Consider the following 6,000-nt stretch of genomic DNA (forward strand, 5'->3'; position numbering starts at 1 on the left):
CTGACCACCAATAGGCATTCTTTGACTCTGCATTCATGTCTCTCTCTCTGCCTGTGCTCTTGTATCCTGTAACACTGTGGGCACCTTAACCCTTTTTAAAGTCTTTCTGTGACCTATATTTATCATTATGTGAAGTATGATGTGTGACTTGAGTGTTCTAGATATTAGAAGTTAAGATTGGAATGGAATGAAAGAACTTGTGATTGCCCTGTTTCTGACTATCAGGTAACCCACAGTTATTCGGTGAATTGCAGCCACTGAAAGTGGTGTAGATGGTGAATTTATTGTTATTCAATAAATTCTGACATTGTAGAGAGACACAAATGTGTTTGGTCTATATCTATGTTAATAGTATAACAATCCAGGATAATTGGCATAGTCCTCAGGATTCCATTTGTTAAAGAAGGAATCCAATAAGTAAACATACCATTGATAAAATAATAGGAAATATATAACTTTTTTCATATAAATTAAGCCATTTTGAAATATTACTCAGCCATAAAGAAGAATGACGTTATGGCATTTTCAGGTAAATGAATGGAACTAGAGAATATCATGCTAAGTGAAATAAGCCAATCCCCCAAAACCAAAGACCAAATGTTCTCTCTGATTTGTGGATGCTAATCCAAAACAGGGAGGTTGGGGAGAAGTATAATAGAAATAGATTGGACTATACAAAGGATAACAAAGGGAAGGGGGAAAGGGGAATAGGAAATACAGTAGAATTAATTGGTCATAACTTTCCTAGCCATGTAGTTGTATACACAAACATGGTGACTCCACATCTTGTACAATCACAGAGTGGGAACTTAATAGAATAAGTTATACTTTATGTATGTATATTTGGCAAAATAACATTCTGCTGTCATGTATAACTAAAAATTAAAAATAGGGCTGGGGATGTGGCTCAAGCGGTAGCATGCTCGCCTGGCATGCGTGCAGCCCGGGTTCGATCCTCAGCACCACATACCAACAAAGATGTTGTGTCTGCTGAAAACTAAAGAAATAAATATTAAAATTCTCTCTATCTCTCTTAAAAAAACTAAAAATAATAAATATTTTTAAAAATTTTTTAAAAATAGAAATTAAAAATAAATAAATTAATTAAGCCATTTGGCCATATAGATAAAATTCAGGGGGCTGGGGATGTGGCTCAAGCGGTAGTATGCTCGCTGGCATGCGCAGGGCGCTGGGTTCGATCCTCCTCAGCACCACATAAAAATAAAAATAAAGATGTTGTGTCCACCAAAAACTAAAAAATAAATATTAAAAAAATTCTCTCTCTCTTTAAAAAAAAAATTTCAGAATCCATACCAAAGACTCATGAACAGAAACTAAAAGCTTGCTCTATCAAGTTCATGCCACTGTGCAAACCATTGGGGGTGAAATCCAACTTGGATGCTGGAAGAGAGCACACCTCCTATCCATGCAGATCAGGATCAAAGACTGCAGAGCTCAGAAGGAAAATTGCCTACAGTGTGCAGGGTTCATCTCATAAGGGGTTGGGTGGCAAGGTAGCGGAAGCCAGCCTGACCAGAGTAAAAATTTTATGCTATAATAGTAACCCAGAAGTAATTGTGGGTTACAGTTTAGATAAAAGGTATCCCCCCAAAGCACTTGTGTTAGCACAGAAATATTCAGAGGTGAATAATTAGATTGTGTAAGTCCATCTTGGTTGAAATGGACTAACTGGGTTGTAACTATAGGCAGGAGGGGTGACTTGAGGAAGTAGGTCCCTGGGGACATGGACTGCAAGGGTTCATCTTCCCTATGGTCCCTTTCCAGAACTAGCTAGTATGTGCTCTCTCTTTCCCTCCCTCCCTCCACTCCTTCCTGGCTACCATGAAAGATCCACGCTTCTCTACCATGTCTTTCTACCATGTTTTGTTTCACCTTGAGACCAGATCAATGGAGTCATCCAACCATAGACTGAACCTCTGAGACTATGAGCCAAAATGAACTTTTCCTCCTCTAAGTTGTTCTTATCAGGTATTTTGGACACAGTGATGAAAAGCTAACACATTATATACTACTCACTTGAGGAAGAAAACAGTTTAGGCATGGAGGAGATATCTTTAATACATAAAAACTGGTGGCCAACAAAACACATAAGAGTTATGAAGTACAGATTAGTAAGTCCAGATAATACCCACACATGTGGCAACAGCATATACAAAACAATACCTGTTAAAGCAGGAACATAAAGAGATTACAGAAAATTACTGAAGTAACTCAAGGTAAACTACTGCTTTATAAAATGGAATAACTCAAGGTTAGGCACAGCCTCAAAACTATTGTTCTATGCATCAGGGAGTAACAGAGAGGGTTATAGCCTGCCCTCCACACTTCTGACTCAGGCCTTGGAGACAAACCCATCTCACATTACATTACTCCACAGTCCCCATGCAACTTCTCCAGGTCCAGAGGGGCCATTCCAACCAGCCAGGTTTGCAAAAAGGGGCCAGCCAGGAGCCCTACCCCAGTAGCCACAGCCCAGGTCAGTTACAGCTGCAGTCATAGGTTGACACAGGCCATGCTCACCAAACACCTCACCTCTGGAAACAGTGTCCATGGGCTGGATGTCTAGCCAGTCTTTCCAGAAACCTCTGGCCCTGCCTCTCCCAGAAACCCCACCTTTTGAAGGCCTGTGAGGGTCCCTCCCCGCCATCTGGGGAATGGAGCTCCTCTCCTACATCCCACTTCAGAGGTCAGTGCTAAAGAGCTTCACTTAGTCCTTCCCAAATTCTCTTCTGTGTACTGGAGCCAGAAGGGTGTGTGCAGGGGGCAGAGAGGACCCTTAAAGTTCCTTCCATGGAGGATGGAGAAGCTGCTTTACCAGTCAGGACACATCATAAGCTGACACACAAATCACAAATGTAGCCTTTAACTGGGTGGCCTATGCTTTCAAGAAAAATAAAGCAGGGTAAGGAAGAAGGATATGAAGGCGCAAACTCTTATTTAAAGTTCTCTCGATGAGGAGACCTTTGATCAGTCTCAAAAGGAATGAGGAAGACTGACTCCCTGCAGAAAGAATGCTCCAGGGAGCCCAGAGGTGATAAGAGGGGCTGTGTGGCTGGAGCAGAAACAGCTGGGGAGAGGGCCTGGGTATGAAGGCATGCTCTCCTCTGCCCTCCGCAGGGTGAGGCCACCGTGGGGTCCCAGATCTGGGGAGGATCCAACAGGCCTACAGTGTGATCCAAAGTGGCCAGTGTGATACACAAGCCATGTGACTGCATAATCAGCAGGGAAGAGGCTAGAGGGCTTTGGAAACAGTAAAACGTTACCAGGAAGCAGGCAGATCTTTCAACAACATAGATCATTATGTTTAGAGTTGCCAAATATACAGCCTGCCTGGTTAAATTTGAATTTCACACAAAAAATGAGTAACTTCTTAGTATACCCAACATATGCCTCTTGTGGTGGCATATCCCTGCAGTCCCAGCTACTTGGCAGGCTGAGATGGTAGAATCATTTGAGCCCACCATTTGGAGATCAGCCTGGGAGGCATAACTAGATTTCATCTCAAAAACAAAAACAAAAAATCCTGTAAAATATTTTTCATTATTTGGAATAAAACTGGGCCTCACTAAGTTGCTGAGGTCAGCTTTGAACTCAGGATCCTCCTGCCTTAGTCTCCTGATCCACTGAGATTACAGGCATGTGCCACAGCATCCAGCCCTACATAATTTTTAGTTAACTTCAATTTAAATTTATTTTGTAAGATGCCTCTGAGATTAGTATTAAAAAAACATTTTCAAGATCACTTCCAATTTTAGATATGATTATACTAAGTTCATGAATCAGTTTTACAGGATCCAAACCTGATGCTGATTTTACATTAAAGATTATTAATATTGCATGCTGCCTAAAACTTTTTCAGATGAAATTTCTACAGGATTTAAACCACTGGACTATTAAAAGGCAAGTCAGTAAAAGTCAGAGAAAAATATCTTTTTTTTTCCAGGTAATAATTCAAAATCTGAATACACTTCATTTGATTTTTCATATCTCCATCTCTAGATATAATCTCTTTAATTTCTATTTGATAAACACTTTTACCACAATAATTGATAAACTCCTCTGGTGATTTGTTCATTTCTAATATTTTCTTTTTTGTTCAAGTACATTCATCTACTTGCTAAAGTTTTACATTAATCAATTTCAGAGTTACTTTCATTTGCTATTAGCAAAAGGATAAGCCTATTTATTATTAAGCATGCAGTTTTGTATGTAGTCATTTTTTAATTATAAACCTTTATTAACTTTTTCTATCTGATTCAAAATATCATCCCATAAAGAGAAGTTGCATAAAAATTTGTAATCTATTTGCACCAAGAGGCTTTCTATTTCAGGATATTATAATTTGTCATTTGATGTTATATCTTTTAATATTTGTCAAATATCTTTAATTGTTGAAGTGCCTTGATTATATTTGATCTTGATGCCTGTCAGGATTCACATGTGTTTTATTTTTATTTTAATTTTTTGGTTCCTGGGATTGAACTCAGGGGTACTCGACCACATCCCCAGCCCTATTTTGATTTTATTTAGGGGATTCCACTGAGTTGCTGAGGCTGGCTTTGAACTCTCAATTCTCCTGTCCCCTGTCTCCCAAACTGCTGGGATTATAGGCGTGTCCCTCCACATGTTTTTTATTTTTGCTTTTTTTTTTTTTTTTTAAGAGAGAGAGAGGGGCTGGGGATGTGGCTCAAGCCATAGCGCCCTCGCCTGGCATGCGTGCAGCTCGAGTTCGATCCTCAGCACCACATACAAACAAAGATGTTGTGTCCACCAAGAACTAAAAAATAAATATTAAAAAATTTTTAAAAAAGACAATACTTTTAAAAAAAAAGAGAGAGAATTTTTTAATATTTACTTTCAGTTTTCGGTGGACACAACATCTTTATTTTATTTTATGTGGTGCTGAGGATTGAACCCAGCGCCCCGCGCATACCGCTTGAGTCATATCCCCATCCCCTGCCAATTGTGTTTTTAAAGTAGCTTTTAGAACAAGCATAATAGTCCATCTGTTTAATGAATTCACCATTATATATCCTTTGTGCAATACTAAAAGAAGCTCTATTTGAAGTCAGAGAAACAGAATTTTTCCATATTAATATTATAAAATTATGTGGCATAATTATTTAGTGGAATAAATAATGACTTTTTCATCCTTATATAAATCCCTGCTATATTTTTTCCCTTATCAGATCCATGGCTTTAAAAATATTTCATGTCAAATACCATTTTTTTCCAATTTAGTGACAATTTTACAAGATAGTCTATATCCCTTTTTATGTCAATAATACTGAACTTAATTCTATTGTTAGGATATTACTTTAATATGTATAATTTTATTTTTTATTGGTTCATAATTGCTATATATAACATTAAGATTCATTTTGACATAATCATAAATGCATGGAGTATAGTTTGGTCCAACTAAGTCCCCAGTACTTAACTTTTACCCTCCCTCTCTTCCCTCTTCCTGTTCCCTCTCTTCCACTCTACTGATCTATTTATTTACATTTTAAAAAGTAGTATCTTGTGGATATACAATGGTGATATTCACTATAACTGTTTACACAATTACTCTTATGTAAACATGCTTAATAATCTGATGTTTGTTCATGCTGGGTTATGTCTCATGTATAAAGAATAAGGAGTCCGGGAATGGAACCACCATTTGACCCAGCTACCCCTCTCCTCGGTTTATACCCAAAGGACTTAAAAACAGCATATTACAGGGACACAGCCACATCGATGTTTACAGCAGCACAATTCACAATAGCTAAACTGTGGAGCCAACCTAGATGCCCTTCAGTGGATGAATGGATAAAAAAAAATGTGGCATATATACACAATGGAATTTTACTCAACAATAAAAGAGAATAAAATCATGGCATTGGCAGGTAAATGGATGACATTGGAGAAGATAATGCTAAGTGAAGTTCACCAATCCCCAAAAAACAAATGCCAGGGCTGGGGATGTGGCTCAAG

This window comes from Spermophilus citellus (genome assembly GCF_964194105.1).
Source record: "Spermophilus citellus genome assembly, chromosome: 1".
NCBI lineage: Eukaryota > Metazoa > Chordata > Mammalia > Rodentia > Sciuridae > Spermophilus > Spermophilus citellus.